General features: G+C 30.4%; 1 protein-coding gene across 4 annotated transcripts in view; it reads right to left on the reverse strand.

The window, feature by feature from the left end:
- Window positions 1-231: 231 nt before the first annotated feature.
- LOC147810080 (uncharacterized) overlaps window positions 232-21823 on the reverse strand; it is a 67586-nt gene continuing 45994 nt past the window's right edge. For all 4 annotated transcript variants that reach the window (XM_087165091.1, XM_087165092.1, XM_087165093.1 and 1 more), the window contains one exon: window positions 232-20537. The gene's annotated coding sequence lies outside the window, so the exon portion shown is untranslated. The remainder of the gene's footprint in view (window positions 20538-21823) is intronic.

Genomic DNA, 21823 nt, shown 5'->3' on the forward strand with positions numbered 1-21823 from the left:
AAGGAATTTTTTCATTTTTAAGTTGATAAATTTAGCTTATTGGGTTCTCTTCATATTCCTGTAAGACTTTTTTTAACAAATGTTTTGGTTTCAACGTAACGTTTGTTATGAAAAACAAATTTATCGTTTTTGTAGTACTGACAGGATCATTACTGAGATAAGCATTTTTACAGTTCTAATCATCAATCACTGTCGTCTTGATCAACACGACATCATTAGGGTTAAGAGATGTTTACCCACCTCCACAGCAGAGCCATCCCAGGATGTTTCTTTATTATACATTGTTTGTAGATTAGTTTCCGCATTTTACCATGTCAAAGCTGTTGGATCTCTTAAACAAAATTCTTAGTGCGTGATCTAACCAGAACAGTCTTGATTTAGCATTTCTATTTTAATGGGTTTAGTTTTTGTTTTATAGTAGAGTTTCATAATTTCATTTATTCAGTATATCTTCAAAAATTATATTTTTAAGCATTTTGTTTAAAAATATAGAATTTGTTTTCTTGCTGCTTTCTGTGTTTTCATGACTTGCTGCCACATAAGGGCAAACATTTAATTGTAGCATAAAAAATTTTAACTTGTGAACATTTTAAATCGATTTTATCCAAATTCATTGCAGTTTTCTAAAAGTATATTATGCATATTTGTTTCTTTATGTGACCTTTTCAATTGTACCTGTCACAGTAGTTTTGCTTACGCTAAGGCAGTTAAAGTGGATTGTTTGTTCATTTCCATTTATAAATAAGATATCATTTTTAAAGCTATTAATTCCTAGCATTTTGATCTTCTCATTAATTTGTAATCCAACTGGATCTTCACTGTTGCTGTACCCTCCTGTCAATTTGTTTCGGTTTTAATTTCCACCGGTTTGAAAGAAAACAATACCATACCGTCTGCTTAAGCATGATCTTCTATATTTTCTCCGAAATTCCAAATTTTCTTTCGTCTTTTAGTGTGGATAGCTCTCTGCTCTCTTGCACTATTTACTTAAACTTTTACATTAATATTTTCTTATAGCGTTTATAAAAAATATATTTTTATGGAATACACATACATCTTGAGCATTTTACAAAGTCATTCTAGATTGTGCCTTGGAAAAATCTATGAAATTGATGCATAATGTTCAATTGCATTCAATACAATGTTCAATGATGTGTCTTAGCATAAAATATTTGATTCAGTGTGCCTAGTCCTCTTCTGAAGCCTTCTTCGTCAGCCCTACAGCCTAGTGCAGGCCAAGACTTTCTCAATTAGCTGAGCTAGATTTTTCCACCCATTTATTCCCAACAATTTTAAGTCCTTCTCAACACTGTACAACCATATTGTAGCTGGTCTCCCTCTTCTTCTAGTTCCATCAATTTTCGAAAAAGTAAGTTTTTTTTAACTAGGTCTAACTCTTCACGCCGAAAAACGTGCCCCTGCCATCTGATCCTGTAGACCTTAATAACCCTCAAAATATTAGGTGATCTACATTTATTGTATATCTCATGATTATTTAAACTTCTCCAAATATTATTTTCCTTAACTGCTCCAAAAATTTACAGAAGGATCTTTCTTTCAAAAATGAGTAGTCTATTTTGCCCTGTTTCATTAATTGCCCACGTCTCGCTACCATATAGAATAATTGGTCTGATTAAGGTTTTGTATAGATTTGCTTTTGTACCAATGGAGAGGAATTTCGATTTTAATTGGTTCCTCAGACCAAAGTAGCACTTATTAGCCATCAAAAGTCTGTTCCTAACTTCAATCCTTATCTCATTCTTGTTGGTAACAAGCGTACCCAGATACTTAAACTCCTTCAAAGGTATAATCCCCAATTCTGAGTGACTGTACATGATGTACTCTAGAGCTCACTACCACAAATTTAGTTTTTTCTTCGTTTACTGCTAGACCCATATCCTTGGCAGCTTTCTCAAGGGCAGTAAACGTCTCAACCTGCATTGTTCGCCCAACTATATCAATGTCATCTGCGTAGTTGTATAGATCTCTGCAGAATAGTGACTCTAGTGTTGATCCCTGAATCTCATAAATTTTTCAAGGGCAATATTAAATAAAATGCAAGACAGAGAGTCTCCTTGTCTAAGACCTCTCTCGGTATAGAATACTTCTGATACGTTGGACATGAGTTTAACTCTGCATTTTACACTTCGTAATGTCATTTTGGCAAGATCGGTAAGCTTGGGAGAGTTTCCAAGTTCACACATCGTCTCAAATAGCTTACGCCTGTTGATACAATCATAAGTTGCCTTAAAATCGACAAACAAGTGGTAAGTATCAATTCCGTATTCTTTTGTCTTTTCGAGGATTTGTCTAAGTTTGTGTATTTGGTCTACAGTAGATTTTACTTCCAAAAAAATCACATTGATATTTTCCGATAATTTTTGAAACATATGGAAGAAGTCTATGAAATAAGATGTTGGAAAAGATCTTAAAGCCCACGTTCAAAAGTGTAATGCCTCGGTAGTTGTGACAGTCCAGCTTGTCTCCCTTTTTATGGATGGTGAAAATAAAGCCCTCTTCCCATTCAATGGGCATATGTTCTTGGATCCACACATCACAAATGACCTTTAAAAGCTCATTGTTCAACTCCGGTGCATTTACATTAAAAAGTTCGGCCTTAATGCCATCTGGGCCAGGGGCTCTATTTATATTCAGTTTTTTAAGAGTATACTCCAGTTCGCACAATGTGGGTACATCATCATCTTGTATTTGCGCATGAGTATCTGATATTTCAACATCAACTTCTTCAACCGGGCCATCGTAGCCAAACAGCACATCTTTAAAATGTTCCCGCCATCTATTCATTGTCTCTGTATTGTTACTTCATTTATCTTTCTCAGTTCTAGAGTTAAAATCCTCTCTAATGTCATTAACCAATTGGTAAAATTTTCGTTTTTATATTCTTGATTTCCTTGCTCCATATAAATTCTCTTCTTCTTTCTATGCATCCTTTTCTCTTCCCTTCTCAAATTCCTGTATTTTCCCACTGAACTTCGAGCAGTGTCTGTCAATCATAATCTTGTAATCCTGGTCCTAGTCATTTCCTCACAATCTGTGTCATACCAGCCATTCGCCCTCTTACTTTTCTTATACTCTGGTATAGTCTCATTTGCGACATTGTTAATAACCGTAACAACATCACTCCATTGGTGTTTCTCGGTTTCAACACAATTTTTTCTTGTAAAACTTTCCTTTAGACAGTTCCTATATTTTTCTACGATTCCTTTAATTCATTGTAATCCAATTTTCTGCTGATCTTTGCTCTCCCTTTAGACATCACTGGAAAGTGAGTCAACTACGCACATCGATTAGACTACTTCGGTGTCTTTTATCAATCATAATATGATCTATCTGATTTAGTGTCAGGCCATCGGGTGATCTCCAAGGAAGCTTGTGTATGGCTTTATGCGGAAATATAGTTCCACCAATAATTATTCTTCTGAAGCCTGCGTTTTTAAATCTTTCTATGCTATTCTTTATTTTATTCTTAAGAATTCTCGTTTTTTTCAGTTGCTTTTAAGAAGTTTAGGCTATAAAATGTCGTTTTGGCTTAATTTCCTACTCTTTTGCTTTTAGGAATTCTTGAGTAGTAATTTGTTCAGTGTTTACATAGAATTGACTTAGTTTCTCATCAAAAAGGAATGTTAATTTATTCTTAGAGTTCTGTTACCCATTCAGTAATTTTTTGAATATTTTTTTTTGGATTTTTTGTTTAATTTAATTTATTTACTTAACAACTTATCTAAAAAGTTACAGCTCATAGCTTTATTTCTTAAATCAGAAAGAACTCAATACTATGATAATTCCTGTTAGTTTTAGTATGTAGTCATCAATATTTGATACGATATTTAACTAATTAATGTGTGTTTTTTTTTAAAAAAATTCCACTTTGTAAAGTAAGCAGTTTACAATAAATCTGATGAAGAGTTTTGATGACTACAGCAAAACATTAGATATAATTTTGTCCAATAGTTTTATGTGTCTACAAAGGTCAATTACAATTCAATAATAAATAAGTTCAGAACTTAATCAATAACAAAATAAGCACATAATAACAATTCGCATTTATGAAACTTGATTGCCTTACGAATTTTCTGATTTTTTAAATTAGGGGAAATTTTTAAATCTAAAAATATTATCTAGACAGCAGAAATTTTTCTGTAGAATAGTCAATATCTACCATAACTTTCAGGATTTGTAAAAATACATAGGTACATATTTTCAAAAAAATATTTATTAAATAAGCATAATCGATCAGATCATTAATTATTGAAGTTTATTTAAATTGAAGGAATAATTAATAATTTCTGTTCAACATTATTTGGTTTTTAATTTTTTTAACATTTCAGACATGAATGTATTGAATGTATCTAAAAAGTTACAGCTCATAGCTTTATTTCTGAAATCAGAAAGAACTCAATACTATGATAATTCCTGTTAGTTTTATTATGTAGTCATCAATATTTGATACGATATTTAACTAATTAAAGTGTGTTTTTTTTTTTAAAAAAATTTCACTTTGTAAAGTAAGCAGTTTACAATAAATCTGATGAAGAGTCTTGATGACTACAGCAAAACATTAGATATAATTTTGTCCAATAGTTTCATGCGTCTACAAAGGTCAATTACAATTCAATAATAAATAAGTTCAGAACTTAATCAATAACAAAATAAGCACATAATAACAATTCGCATTTATGAAACTTGATTGCCTTACGAATTTTCTGATTTTTTAAATTAGGGGAAATTTTTAAATCTAAAAATATTATCTAGACAGCAGAAATTTTTCTGTAGAATAGTCAATATCTATCACAACTTTCAGGATTTGTAAAAATACATAGGTACATATTTTCAAAAAAATATTTATTAAATAAGCATAATCGATCAGATCATTAATTATTGAAGTTTATTTAAATTGAAGGAATAACTAATAATTTCTGTTTAACATTATTTGGTTTTTAGTTTTTTCAACATTTCAGACATGAATGTATTGTTAGAGTTAGCTTTCCTTTTCCAGCTCATTATATTTTAAATATTTTTGAGCTATACTTGTTCAGCTTTTCATTTTTCAAAATTGTTTTGAATTAAAAGTTGCTTTATAACTTGCAGCTGTTATTTATTGCCGTATTAGTTTTTGCATAGGTAATAAATTTGACTCTGATAATTTGACTTAAACTGTGAAAAAATCCACGAACTAAAAACTAAAAGATAATTCTTTTCTATTCTGATCAATGATTATTTTTTAAAAAGAAAAAATAACTATTTTTTGCAGCCTTTCATCAATTGAAAATCAGAGGACACATAAATTTTAAAAGTTAATAGAAAAACAATTTGTTTGAGGCAGCATGTTAGTTTCCGGTTGTTGAAACCATGCAGCAAGTCAGAAGGAACAGTAAGTAGTTCATCAAGTAGCTAACATTAGTAGATTATCAAAGTGCCAACAATTAGTTGCTCACCTTAGGTACAGTTTTATTTACAGATACAGTTTATTCTTAGATACAGTTTAAATACTCATTACTTTCTTTGAAATATAACTTTTTTTTAAAATATGACAATGTGCAAAAGCACACATCAATTATTCAATTCAATTTGTAAAACTCAGCTTGTGAGTTATTTCGTTTCATTTCATTAAAACGAAGTCAATTTTAATAATGATTTTTTTTTCAATTAATCATAACTTTATATTTTATTAAAGTATTCATTAACATTAGTGGTTAAGCAGAACAGATTATTGTATTTTGAATTTTGATTATTGTATTGTATTAAGTTGTATTTTGTAGGAATTCCATTATAATAATTTCGTCAGTCCCTAATGGACTTAAACGGATCCAAAAATAATAAGAATTTCCTGTTATTTAAAAATTTCATTACTTATTTAGTTTAAGTTTTGACCTATTGCTATTACTTAATTGAAACTCTTAATATGAAGGTTTAATATTCTGGTGATATTTTCAATTTCAATACTTTACGAGATCCTCTTTTAGTAACTAATATAAAGAGAGTTTTCTTAAAACACAAATTTTATTTATACAAAATAAGCTTTTCTTGTTCAAAAATTCTCTACCATCAGCAATTCCTAATGAATTGATTTTTTGCTGTTTAAAGACATTTTGTCAAGTTTCAAAATGTGCATTAGTTTGAAGGCAATATGGCAAACACGGTTGCATTTTTAGCTACTTCTCAATTCTACCAGTTAGGGATATTATCTTTTAATATATGAATGTATAATTTATTGTAGCCCATTTTTAAAATGATAACTATACTCCTGAACTCACTATTTGAAATTTTATTACGTTCATTACTTGATTTACTCCATTTAATACTTTTTTTTTTATTTTGAATTTAACAAGACATTGATACCGTATTTTTTCAAATGGTTTCTGTTACCCAATCGAGCAAATTTTACACATTCAAGTGAAAATTTTTATTCAAAAATTTTAATGAAGGTTTCTACAGTGTGAAAATTATTAGTAACATTCCTTTTTTCTATTCTTCAAAAATAGCTCTTGTAATAATTTCCTCTGATCAATTCTCACAACCTTACTGCATGTAACACATTTAGATCTTGAGAAGAATTTCCCCTTTCTACCAGCTTCGATTCCACCTACCATGCCCAATGCATCTCTTGTACTCAGATGGTAACCAGATAGAGAAAGAGCGTGAGGAAACTTATATTTTAGAACTTAAGTTGTTTTATTTTATGAATAAGAAACAAATTCGTGTTCCATTAAGGATCTCACTCAAAAAAGTAACTTCCCTTTGAATTCTTAAATCCTCTAAAAGGAGGTCTCTACTGTAGAAAAATGCTTACCCAAAAGGTTTGTCCCCATATCTCAAGCAATATATATGCGGGAACCCATATTTCTAAAATTTGCTTACTTATTAATAGTTTATTATTCATATTTTAGAAGATAGTTTCTCATCGTTGTGTTTTTCATATACTATATTATAACCGTCGTTGAACAGCTGACCCAATTTCATGGGTTTACGTTCGACTCCGTAGTCTTGTAGTTTTGAACAAAATCCAGAGAACAAAAGAACTCCTGGATCGAGTATTGGGAGAAATTTGCCTTCGTGGAGGACTTTTTGATGGAGCTAACCCACATTTGCGTTACATGGAGAGGAAGACCACGAGAACCTCCCACGGTTAGCCTGACGGCAAGGGGAATCTAACCCATGATCCGTCTACCACTGAGTATATGGGTTCTTCCCAACTTCGTCTGTTTGGTCACGTGGTGTTGTAATGCCCGACCGACTACGTCCATTGCTTACAATGCAGACGCATAATTTAAACTGAATTTTACTTTGTTGTTCCTTTAAAAAAAATTTCTTTTTGCATAAACTTTTCACTTTATTTTGTAAATAGATATTTGCAAAGAAATTTTTTTTCCTATTTCGTAATAACTAAGCTTTTATTTCTTATTATTCTATAACCGTCTTGTATCTTTCACATTTGTGTTTACTTTTATCCTTTATTAAAAACACTTTAATATCTTATTGTTGCTATGCTTTAATCTAAATCTTGTAAATAATTAATCTTCTGTATAAATTTATTTTAACGAAGCTTTTTCTGCGCGTTTTAGTTTTCTGTTTTTTTATCCTTAATTGTCGGGATTTGCTAGCCAATAACTAAAGGTAGGCAAATTTTTAATTATATTGTTTAATATTAATGATTATATATAGTGATATTGTGCTGTATCAATGATTATAAGGATAGATGCATCGTATAAACTTTTAAATCTGTTAAACTTGTCTTTAGTGTTTGTTGAAAACAACAGTAAACTAACCTTTGTTTTGAATGTTTTCTTAATTTCAAATGCTTAAATTGAATTTTTTAATGCTTATTATCCCCCACAAAGTCAACAAATTCTATGTTACTCACAAAATTTTCTAAAAACTTCTTAAAACCTTTAGTATTTTCATTCATAAACATAGTATCACTGTTGCAATTTTGTCTACTTTCGTTCATTTTCGCTCTATAATTCAAAATTGTCAATGAATTAAAATTTGTAATTATACATACATATTACGGTGTTTCACTAAGTTTATACATAGTGTTATTTGTACAATTAAAGAAATTAAAAATAGAGAGAACAGAAGATTATGATTATCACACTGTAGAAACACGTGTTGGTATTGGAATGTTTATTCCTACACCCCGGGAATGTGACGTCACGTGGGAAGAGCCCATTACACGCCAGCACTGTGGTCGATGCAAGCCGGATACGTAATTCGTATCACCTGGGATTCGAACCCGGTTAGCCTCATTAGAAGGCGAGCGCTCTATCCCCTGAACCTTCTCAGCTCTCTCATAAATATTCTGGAAGAACAGAGAAAATTTTGAATATTGAAATCGAAAATTATATTGCGTAATTTTATAACGAAAAGTTTTCAAGAGCGAAAAAAATACTTAAATGAAATTTTATTAATAAGACAAATTTTAAAAAAAAATATTAGATACTATTCAACAAATAAATTTTAAATTTTAGGTTCTGACAATACCCCTGTAGAATTTAATGTGTATTCCTTAAGAATGTTCAACCACTTTGAAGATCCTCAGTATCGAATATTTTATAAAAATTTAGAAAGTATAATCCTCTCTTGTTTTCCATTTATATAAATTAACACACAATTTTTCAAAAGTTATTGTAACTTTCTCTCAAATACATTTTACTTATTATGTTGAAAAAATAAGTTTTAAAAAAATCAATAAATGTTAAATTTACAAAGACTACATTATTAAAATCTGTGCAAATAAAAATAAGGGTAAAAAGATACCTTTTAGAATTTTTAGATTGAGAGATATAAATTTTTTTTAATTATAAGTGTTGAAATAAATTTAGTATTAACTACAAAAAAAAAAATGAATAAAGCTCGAAAGTACAGAAATGGACATACTATAGATCAGGTTCTATGAACAAGAAACTTTCTCGGTGTCATAACAAAAAATTATAGTAGTGACGTAAAAAGACCCATATTGACATGGAATCTGATAAAAATTCCATGCATTAATATTATAGAATTAGAATTTTTAAGCTTTGTGAAATTTAGTTTATTTACAGGGGAGAAAACAATTTTAATTGAAATTTATACGAAATCTTTGCAATTCGGAGAATTGTTGTTCATTTGCGTCAAACTAGAGCTGAACAATGGGCTATTGGCGACGGACTGTGAAACATCCCAGAGGATGATCAAAAGACATGCCATCACAATTTCGATCCTCTGCAAAGGGGATGGCTCCTCCGCTTTGGTAGTCCGACGAACTGAGCGAGAAGACGAACACTTTACGGTTGAACAGTTTAACGAGAACCGCGCACCCTCGGTCGCTACGCAGGCTGATCCAAGTGGTCACCCACCCTCACACTGACCACAGCCGGTGATGCTTGGCTTCAGTGATCTGCTGGGAACCCTGTCTTTACAATCAATCCACGGCGGATGCAATTTGGAGAATGATATTTGGATGAGGTAAAAATAATTGTTAATGCACGAATCAAAATATTAAGTGGATTACTAGATTAGCTTTCCATATTGGAAGGGAACCACGGTTCACAGCGATAAATTTAAGGTATAGGAGCTCTTCATTAAGAAGAAATCTATTTGAACACATTTCAGAAAAACTGCAAACAAGTGTACGCGAGGCAACTACCTTCTGGTTACACAAAAGGGGCTGAACGGTTAAGTTAGGCAGGGAAACCATAAACTGTTCATGATCATCAGGGAGAAATTCATCACAATTAGGAGTAATAGGAATGTCTGAGAACAGTAAACACTTATTTTCTGGTTCAAACGTGAATTGTATGCAAGGATCTATAGGATTCATAATAATTAAATGTAATCAATATTTAATAATCAATATCGTAATGATCAATGCAATTTCGGTCATCAATATGAAACAATTGTTGACACAGCGTCTATTATAAGGGAACTTTTCATTATTTTTAAGCATATGAAACTCTTTAGGTATCTCATTCGAGTTTTTAGCAGTAAATGAATTCCAACTTAGATAGTGGGGATAGAACTGATACAAAATGCTGAGCCAATTTACAGAAAGAGGTACCAATATTAGAAACAAAGGGTCTAAAGGAATACCAGGCTTATGAACTTAAGGTAAAATCGTGTACTGTGTGAATAAATAGATATTTGAATTAGTAGCACATTCGTTAGTAGTAGGAATTAGTAGAACAGTGTGTATTAGTATCCCTACTAATTCACCCTAGTTTTAGGTGCTTTTAACAATTAGAAAATGTGGATAGAAATAAAAAAAAAGAAACAAGAGAATGGAAGAGAACATGAACGAAAACTTGGAAAAACACAATGGAAAAAACACAACTGAAAACTTCTTGGAAGAAAAAAAAAATACAAATATAAAAAATAAATAATTTGGAAAAAATAAAACGAAATTTTTTTTTAGCGAAATCAAAGAAAAACCCACATGGAAAAAAAAGTGGAAAATTTAAATAAGTCAAAGGGAAAAAAAATGGAAGAAAAGAACACAATGGAAAAAACAAGTAAACTTAAAAAAAAAACCTTGTGAAAAAAACCACAAAACAAAATTACAAAACCACAACACAATGAAAAAACTTGGAAAAAACAAAACGGAAACAAATCTAAGGAAAATCAAGATGGAAAACACTTGACAAAATACAAAAGTAAAAAAACTTTGAAAAAACACAAAGAAACAGAAAACTTGGAAAAAACACAGTACAGATGAAATTAGAAACAAACACAATGGAATAAAAATTGGAAAAAAAATTTGGAATGAATAAAACAGAACGAAAAAATCTTGGAAAAATCACATTAGAAAACGCACTTGGAAAAGACAAAAAAGAAATCTGGGTAAAACAACAAGAAAAAAAGAACACAAACCGAAAACATTGAGGAAAAAACGCAATAGAAACAAAATCGGTAAGACCACTTTGGAATAAAAATTTGAAAAAAAAAAAAAAAAACTTGCAAAAAACACAATGAAAAACTTGGAAAAATAAAGTAGAAAAAATCTAGTAAAAAATCACAATTGAAGACACACTATAAGAACACAATAGTAAAGAGACACTAAAAATACGCATTGGAAAAGAAAACTTGAGAAAAACAAAATGGAAAAAGAAATTGGAGAAAATTCCCAATCGAAAAACTTGGAACGAACACAATGGAGACAAATTTAAAAAGAAACAGAATGGAATAAAAAATTAAAACACATGGGAAAAATAAAACGGAAAGAAAAAATTTTGGAAAAAAACCACATTAGAAAACGCGCTTGGAAAACAAATAGGAAAAAAAATTGTGGGAAAAGCAAAAAACATAAACCGAAAAAACTTGGAAAAAAATACAATGGAAACAAAATTAGAAAGAACACTATGGAATAAAAATTGGAGAAAAAGGATTTGTAAAAAACACAATAAGAAACCTTGGCGAAAAAATAGAAAAAATCTAAAAAAAATCAAAATTGAAAAAACACAAAAGAGACCCTGAAGAAACACAACGGAAAAGAAAACTCTTGAGAAAATCAAAATGGAAAGAGAAATTGGAAGAAAAAAAAACAGAAAAAATTAGAACGAACTCAATGGAAGCATAATTAAAAAGAAACACAATTGAATAAAAATTGGAAAAAAAAAACTTTGAAAAAAATCACATTAGAAAATTCACTTGGAAAAGACATAGGAAAAAATTGTGGAAAAAAACACAAACACGAGCCGAAAAAACCTTGGGGAAAAAATACAATGGAAAAAAGGTTAATTAGTAGGTGTAAGTAGTGGGAATTAGTAGCACAATGTGAATAAAATACCTACTAATTCATACTGGTTCTACGCTTGACCTAAAGATCATAAGCCTGGTACTCTTTTTTTTTTGGATCCATTGTTTCTAATATTGGCACCGCTTTCCTATAAATTCGAAAAGCATCTTGTTTCATTTTTTCCCATTTTCTCGTATGTATTCCCATTTACTGTCAAAAACTCATCTGACTTTGTTTATAAAAATTAAATCCTCTCTTTTGATGTAAAAGTTTTATTCACATGGGTTTCCATTAATGGTACCCTTAATCTAATTAGATTACAAGATTTATACAAGTTAAAATTGATTAACTAGAAAATTTTACTTGCATTTGCTTAGAACCTTTAAATTGAATAGTAGATTTTACCGAATGATTGACAGGAAATCCTCTCAGAGGAAGTGACCTCCATTAAGTTTAAGGGAATCTTTTTTCCTACTATTATATCGATGATTGTTTCACATTGATGGACGACATTGATAACGCTCTTAATATATGAAAGATCCTTGCATACGTTTGAACAAGATAAATAAGTGGTTACCTTTCTTAGAAGTCCTCTTCTCACTGTTTATCGTTCTATTTCATAACCTTTTCTCCTTAATCAAAAGATAGCAACATTGCCCGAACTTGTTTACAGTGCTTCTGATATTTGCCAAAATAGTTATCTCCTCAACGAAGAACCTTTACCTTAAGGCTATCACGCAGTTTTCTTTCTATTATTGTAATTACCATTTTTAAAAAATTAATCTCGTAATACAAATTCTCGAATTTGAACTTTAATAATTTGGTTGTTTTACCTTATTTGAATATCAGTGATCAGATTGCTAAGATTTTGAATAAATTTTCTTACAGGGTAGGAAAAAAATGTAAACTTAATCCAAGTTTCACCAACTCTAAAGACCCTATTGCAGATATTAACAGTTGGAGAATTTAGCAAATTTCGTGTCAATGTAGCTTTGCGCACACACTTTATGTTTGTACGGAAACATATTTAAATGTATCCTTCCAGGACAAAAAAAATATGTCTGAGATAAAGGTGTCTTCTATCGCCCAGCATAATTGAAACTTTACTCGAGTGTTTTTTTTTCTACTAAAAAAAAATTAACACTGTCATAAACTGAGCTTCAATACAGGGAATTATTCCATAGTTTAAGAAATTCTAATAATTCCATTAATTATCTTTCTAGTATCCCACTGATACCCATTAATTGAAAATCTATTCTTATTTAATCTTTCGCGTCCTGAGGTTCCCACCAACCCACATCACACCCATTTCTTATCTTCCTTCTTTTCTATTATCTTGTTTAAATTTTTCTTTCCAAATTGGTTGAACCACTTGAACTTGGTTGAACCGCCTGTGTCTTTTTATTTTCTAGTATCATTTAGTGTTTAGACTTGTGAGGAAGGTTCCTGTTTGTAGAATCACGGCAATAGTATATCTGTACTTTTATCTTGGATTAAATTAATTTTAAAAAAAATTGATAAAGAAGAAGCATTTGAAATTTTCTATACAGAAAAGAGGGGATGTCAGAACTTGAAAAAAATAAAGGAAATTAAGAAATATTGAAGGAATATTTTTTTTAAAAATTCGTATTTTGTCGGAAATACTTAAAATCTGCTATATATGTATATAAAATTAAAATCTCAATGTCTTTAAAATTAAAATAATTTTAAATGTTTTAAAATCATTTTTAATAAACTAAATAAAGAAAGTTGGTTCTGAAATATTTTGGTTCATATCCAAGCATTTTTTAAGGCTCACATAATAACTAGAATAAAGCAAGGTTTATGAATTTTTAAATAACTTTTGCAGAGTAGTAAAAAAAATCTATTTTAAAATAGTTAAATCAATAATAGTACATTAATTTCGTCACGGTACCACTAATAAAAAATTACTCACAAAGCGGAACAAGTAAGCATTGCTGCGTGTATTGATAGAAATAAGCAAGTAAAATTTATAAATTAATGTAATTTATTGGTATAGAATTAAAATTTAGAAACAATTACTAATTTTTCAACTAAATGTTGTGATATCTTTATTTTTCACTACAAGTACATTTTTAATTAGAATTTCAAAATCAATTCTGTTTTTTTGCGTCACTGACCGAAATAAAAGGCACGAAAAATTGCCTCAAGATTCCCCGTTCCTTCTTTTACCATGCATTCTACTTTTTACTTTTTCTTTGACAACTCGAATATACACAAAAATGCACGTCTTTCCTACTTCCCAATGATTGCCAAGTGATTCAGATGCCCGGTGGTGACATTCGGTGAAGGGTTTATCCTCCAAATCCCTGGACTCTCGAGAAACATTCCCTAGCACCACAAACAGGTGAGTAGAGTCAAAGCTAGGCGGAAGAAAATATAGAAACCCTCCCCCCAGAGACTAAAACATGCAGCAGAGATTTGAAAAGACCATGCACGTGGATAGAAGGCAGAGGAAACTATCACCGTTACTACCACAAATATATTATTTTGAATTATAAAAAGAAAACAGAAAAAAGTTAATAAAAAGTAAAATGAAAAAATTTAAGAAAACAGAAAAAAATTAAAACGGCAAAAAATGCAAAAAAGAAATATCTACTTGACCATATAAAAAAAAAAAAACAGATTATCGTTAATTAAAAAAAAGTTCAATAAAAAAAAACTCAATTTTATTATAGAATTTTGAGAATAAATAATTCTTTAGGGCTTCAAGAGAAAAAAAAATTTAAAAATTATATAACAGAATTCGCTATAAAAATTTAAAGTAGAGAACCTCGACAACTATTCGTAGGAAGTTAAACATGTCTTTTTGCTAAAAAAAATATCCATGACAACAAATTTGCTTTCTATAAATTGTAAAACAACCTTTGGAAATAATTCCCAGCCTGATTTAATTTACATGACACTTTTGACCGTCATAATTTTGATATTCTGAGTTAAATAAATGGGTTAATATTGATTTCATGCTTATATTATTTATTGATAGTTTTCTTCATGAAATAAAGCATGTCTTTTTAAATTACTATATCTCGTAAGTTTACAAATTATATAAAAATGATCAAGAACAGAAATTTTGGACATCCACATTTTATTTCTTTAGGATCTCGGTTTGTTAAACTTCAGAGTTTGTGCTTTTGCAGATGATTTAAAAATGTTGGAGATTGTTAAATTTTTAGATACATTTTAATTTGCAATAAGACTTGTATTATGTATATATTTGGTCAATTTTTTAGATCTTAACTTTGAAAACTGCTCTAACGTTAATTATGCACACTTGATCTTACACTTGATCTTTAATATACCCACAAAAAAAAAAAAAAAAAAAAAACTATAGTTCTTGAAATTGATTAAACATCAGATATCATTCATGGTTTTTATCTAATTTAGATTTTTTCCAAGCATGTAAATAATTTAATTTCACAAGTTTAGAGTTAGCTTGGTTTTTCTGAAATATGAAACTTTTAAAGTTCCTATGATAATAAAAAGCGTTGTAATAGAAGAGAGCAAAATATTTTTCTGCTTTTTCTTTATTATATAAAAAAACAGGGAATTATCCTTAAATATATTATGTTCCATCATAATTCTTTTCGAAATTAAAAACAGATTATGTTTCAGCTTTTATCAATTATTATTCTACAAAAATTTAAACAATGACTTTTTCACAATATTTTCCTTACAAATCTTAATGTTTTTAAAACTGTCAAAACTGATTATATAGATTTTTCTTTTTTTGTACACTCATTTATCATAAATATTTACATCAATATGAAGGATTAAAGGGAGCTTAAAAAAAGGTGATGTTAAAATTAAGAAAGCTATAATTAATAGACCTAGTTTATCTGTTGTAAATGATTAAGCTGGAATTGATATACAGGCATCAGGAATCAGAGACACTGTTAAAGCTAAATTTCTTCTTTGTTGCCATTCTTTTGTTTATGGTTGTTAAATTAAGTAAAAAAGCCTCAGGAAAAAAAAAACGGCGTCTGATCTCATGGAAGGTACGGATAATTGCAATCACTAACTCTTGTTCTTTGGAGTACTCAGAAAGATTTTATTGTAGTAAATCCAAAAGGGGAAACTTGCTCTAATTTCCTTAACAATATTTTGAACAAATACTGTTCCCTGCTCTTTGTTTTGAATTCAGTGCAGATGAATCTGTCCAAAAAAATTATTTTGCATTTGTAAGATTCAAAGTCTTTTTAACAAAGAGAGCTAATATAACACTAATATCAAGCCACCATTTCCGATCTTGGAATAGACATTCTTTTTAAAGGAGCAATTCTGGAACACCAATTAACTTCTCTTTCACTCACAACTGATGCATAAGCAAAACCAGAGTCGTCAGAAAATGTTATTGAGGAATCACCATCAATCAATATAAATCTCGGAACTTTCACTCATGTCAGCAAAGAAAAGTTTTTTAACAAGATAATAATTTGGATTGGTAATAATAGCGATCCCACAATATACCTCATACCTGGGGCTGGTTTAAATAAAATTTTTGACCTGTATTTGATAGACTTCCACACTCTCAATTCGAATTTGGAATTGATCATCAATTCTGTAAACACTTTAACAAAACGTAGATAATGTGTCTTCATTACAAACAGAAATTTGAAGAAAAAAAATTACTTCGTTATAGCAGCAATCAAGTCTATTTACTTTCCTATGAACTTCAGGTATTACTTCAATGATTTTATTTCTGAACAACCATTTAAAGAAGGGCTATCTTTTAACTCACATGAAGTATCGAAGACTAGTTGAATTTGCTGTGGAAATTTTTTGAACACTCCGTAGTGGGGAAAATAATATAAGAGAGTTGAAAGTTTTTCAGAATGTACTTTTTCTATAATGTCATCCTCAAGCTATTCAAAGTGATTATCAAGATTAGAATCCGAAATAGAGTTTGATGCAAGTTTATCTAATCTTTTCTTTAGCAGTAATTCTATTATCAGGAAATTTTTCAACCTCTTCTCATGGTAACTCAACTTTGACGACGACGATCTAGTTACTGGTGAGGTAGCTGCCCGCGTCAGCGTGCAATAAACCTCTGGATCTGCACTTTGCCCTAAGGCAACTGTCACTAATGGCATGGGTAATTCGAGGAAATTAAGGCAGTTGGCGGCTGGAGTAGCATGCTGTGTGGTACAGCTCAAACCATGATTTTAATTAGAGATATAATGTTAGATAAAATATATAAGAAACTTAATATATTAAACATTTAAGTTAATAGAGGCATGATATATATACGTTTCAATTAACATAGTCGGTGGTTATTCAGATGAATAAACATATAATTGATTAACTAGAGGGAACAATTAGGTACATATCTAAGGGTGGAATGCTCCCGGGCTGAGAATCACCTTTGTTCCTTTCCTCTTCCCGGGAGTATCCATGTGAGTAATAAAAGGAGGGGGGGGGGGGCTTATATCTTCCTGACACTGTCCCATCCGAGAGCAGGAAATTTATGATTTCTATTATCTTGAATGAGCTCCTTATTCAGAAATAGATTGAAATCTGCTCTATTTTTTGGCACTGTAGAAGCAGCTCAGTTTGTTGATAAATTCACTTATTAAGTCGATATTAAGATCTTATTTCGTGTATTTATTTGGTATTGTGCCACGGGACTCCAGTGATTCTACGTAAAAGCTTATTTTGAATCGTCTCAAGCTTCTTCATCTGAGTATTAGTTAAACAATTCCAGGCCGGGCTGGCATATGTGCCTATTGCAACTTATATATAAGTGTCTTTTTAGATTAAGAGGAAGATTTGATTTAGCATTTAAGATTGGTCTAATGCTAGAAAACACTGCTTGGGCTTTGGTGACTATCTTGTTTACATGATCATTTCAATTCTATTTGTTATTTAATATTAAGCCAAGATAATAGGAAGTATTTACTGTTGGAATGATATTTGAGAATAGACTGACTCTGTATGTGATCTTTTTTCTTTCTCCTTCCTTCTGAAACTAGCGACAATTCTACTGTCCTTCCTTGGTTTCGGAATAAGAATGATGGTAGCATTTTTACAATTATCTTGAAAGATATTATATTTCAAACAAGCATTGTATATTTTACATAGGTTTTTAATTTTATTTATTAATAGATGTTTCATCATGATGTTGTTAACATTGTCTTCTCCAGGGAGCCTTTCTGTTGTTCAATTTATTTATAATACTGATTATGTCGGCCGGGTCGACTGCAACTATAGTGCTAGTGCTGCTATAATTAAAGTAATTTTCATAAGTCTTGTTTGCCATTGTCTTCGTCATTACTTGGGTGAATATTCAGTTGAAATTGATCTTCTATAGTGTTAGCAAATTTTTTTAGCTAATCCTTGTCACTATAAATATTTTGATTGTTATGCATTATGAGCTTATTAATAGTCTTGGTCAACTTAAGTGCCTTGGCTATTTTCCACATGGTTTGATATTCCGTGCAGAGTCCCGCAACTTTGTCATTCCAGTTGCTTTCTCTATACTGTTGGCAGTTTCTTCTGATATTTTTGGTGAGTTTATTTAGTTCCTGTTTATCATTTGAGTCACCTTTCCTCTACCACTTTTTCCTAATTTTTATAACCGATTTCCTCTCTGATATATTGAGGCAAGGCTATATAGTTTTAGTTAATGATTTGATGAAAGACTATAACTTCAATGCTTTGAATTTGATAGTTATACTCATCTTGCAAAAGAATACTTGTGTAAAGATTCCTGTTCGTTTTCTTGCTAAGTATTGGTGCATCCCGAATAACTTCACCTAGGGTTTCAACGTGGTCACCTGACAACTCGGTGACTATAAGGCAGAAAAGTGGTGTCTTCTATTCCTGATGAAAAAGTTCAATAGATCAGGCCTCTTATTTGGTACGTACGGAAAGTCTGTAGATGCTATGATAGTGAGATTCTTCTCTGCAATAATATTACAGAGCTCTTTTTCATTTTTATTATTCACTTTACATTCACAGGATGTATTTTTAGCATTAAAATCACCTCCAATAATGCTCTTTATGTTGGAAAGAAACAGTGAATAAATGGTATCTTTGCTTATAATGTTACCAGGTTTATTGTACATGGCAGTAAATTTGTAGTCAATTTTATCATTATTATTAAAAAGTATAGAAGTTTCTTCATAATTTTGTCCATTGTTACTCCTATACAGTACTGTACTTAATTTCCTTTTAGCAAATATGGCTTTACCTCCACCTCTACACACAGTTCCATAAGACCTATATGTGTGATAATTTGCTATGGTCAGTCTGTTTGAAGCATTAGTATCTGTTTCTAATGCTATATTAATTTTATTCTCTATGATGAATTTACTGAACTCAGTAAATTTATTATTTATTCCTGCTGCATTCCATAGCATAATTCTTAATGTCTTATTATTCATGATTTTTCTTATTTAATCCCTCTTGTTCGATTCTTCCAACTTCTCTTCGGAGCAGGGAATTTGCATTTGGACCGTTGAGGACACTATCTCATTTAATGTGTTAAAGACATCAACAGTTTTTTGCACGTCGGAATGCACTTGTTTTTTTTAACAGCGTCGGCGTAGCTTTTATTTTCAAAAACCCTTTCCTGGGGTGTGTTTCTTCTAGACCTCTGTCTTGGTCCCATCGGAAATTCAGGATATCCTCTATAATTGGCCGGGTGTTCTGAACCGCAGTTGAAACACAGAGGTTTCTCAACCTGCGTCTTAGTGAAATTGGCTGTCACGTGGTCTTCTCCACATTTTACTCACATCGCAGCTGAATGGTAAAAAACCTGGCACCGGTGACACTGTGCCAGTTCAGGTTGAGTCTTATTGGCTTCTACATGCGTCCGTCTACATGTGTTACGTCGTAAATTTCCTTGAAATTATCCTCTCTACATAGTGATACGAGGAATAGATTCAACTTCTTAATCTCTCCTCTGAACTTTCTCTTTTGTTTAACCTCTTCTACCGTAAATCCTTCTATGGCCAGGTTATTTAGTAAATTTTATTTTCCATTATAAATTGGAATATCTTTAAAAACTGTCTTCAAGTGCCTCTCATTGGTATGAATAGTGCTCGTGATTGTTATCTTCAACTGATGATCCTCTGGGTGTTATCTGATTTAGGTTTTATAGCAAGTCTTCTAGTTTGATTAGTTTTTTCCATCTCAGGGGAAGAGTAGTGAGCAATGAGTAGTTCTTTAATTCTATCACTGCTTTCCTTGATCTTTTCGCTGGTTAGATCTTCTTTACTTCCTGCCCATTCTAATGATTTTCCAAGTATGTTAGTCACTGATTTTAATTTGTGAATGTTTTCATTGAGAAGTTTTCCAAAATCTTCCTAAATTCTTCTATAACTAATCCATCTAACACGCTTGGTACGTTTCCACATATAATTTAATCCATCACAGATTTGCGCTACAAAATTTTTTATCTGAATTCCATGCAGTAATGTGAAAACATTCGTGATCTGAGTTGGTTGGAGTAATATTATAATGAAGTGATCGGAGTCCTGTTTTACATAATGAATATAATAGCGAATCTGTTTCCCTCAGCCTGATAAACCTTACTAAGAGTGGGGGAAAGCCCTGCATCAGAAAATTCTTAAAGCAAGTAAATCTCTTACATATTATACATATTTATATTTATACAATTATATACCATGAATCATAATATTTCTTAAATTATAGACAGTTGTGAATAAACTTTAAACTACATATCTGATTGAAGTCCCATAAGAACAGCAAAAGTTTAACATCAGAGTAGAAGAATTGGCAGACATCAGGCAGTAAAAAGTCACATCCCATCTTAGCTTTGCTAAGGAAAGAATTTTATTAATTAGAATTAGAATAAATAAATAATGCTAAGAAGCAAATTATAATGCACAAAATTGAATAAAATAGAGAGAAAAAAAAATTAAATTCTGGTGCCATAAAACGAGTTTAAAATATGCTAAAAGAAATGTACCAGAACATGTAATTTTAAAAACAATATATTCTCATAGAATATGCTTTGTCAATTTGTGTTCTTTTATTGTATTAAAACTTTCTTTTATTGTATAATATATATTCAAATATTCCTTTATTGAATCAAAACTTTAACAAACACAGAAAAATTATTTAAAAAACTCTCTCAAAAAATACTTCTCCCTATCCCAAAAAAATTAACTATCAACTTATCCCCTATCCACAAAAATTAACTATAACTCTAATTATTAACTAAAGCAAACTTTCACGGCAAAAAGTTTACAATATTTTTAAACAGAAATTTTTTTTTCGGTGGTTCAGCGATTGGGTAAAATAGAAAAAGCGTTTCTCTCTTCTACACTATTTCCCTATCTAATAGCGTAATAATATCAGTTTTTCTGTGCAAAGAAAACTGGGTGGTAAAGGTTTACCTATATTAGTTTAGTCATTCTTTCCTAATATTTTCCTCCATTATAGTGTTTCTTATTTAACTATTATTATAACTAAAACTAGAAATGGTACTTTACTATTAAATAATCCTACGACAGAATTATGACCTTATCTTATGACTTTAAGGGAATTTTACAATCAACATATTTAAATCAATATCTCATCTTATCAATTATTAAACAGCAAATAATGCTTATTAAACCTTTATTAAAACTATTGTGCAAAAATATGACCAGTCAGCATTTGCAATTAATAAAAATTAAATTGTAAAACATTATCAGGAATGAACTTCTTGCATTATTAGTAAATAATCTCATGGACGAAAAACATTTAGTAAGTTTTAATAGCGGCCAAACATTAAATAAAGAAAAAAGAAAAATTTGCAGATGCTGCAATCAAAAAATTATTAAATTTAAATTTCCTCCCGAGAGAATTAGGAACTAAATTTGTTTTGAAATACATAAAAATGAAAACAATGAAAAAATATAATAAAACATTTCAAAACCTTTCAATTAAATATTTTTTTATTTAAAAGTAACAACCCGTTTATCGTTGAGTAATAAAAAAAGATTGTAGCAACTTTGGGGAGGGGTTAATGAGTAAATGGTAGAACTTCTCAATAAACACAAAAAAAAAACAATAAAAAAAGGAGTTTGTTTAGTGAAAACTAATAATGAAAGTAAACAA

This window comes from Parasteatoda tepidariorum, chromosome 5, assembly GCF_982258835.1.
Source record: "Parasteatoda tepidariorum strain Cologne lab strain chromosome 5, Ptep-v5.0, whole genome shotgun sequence".
Classification (NCBI taxonomy): Eukaryota; Metazoa; Arthropoda; class Arachnida; order Araneae; family Theridiidae; genus Parasteatoda; species Parasteatoda tepidariorum.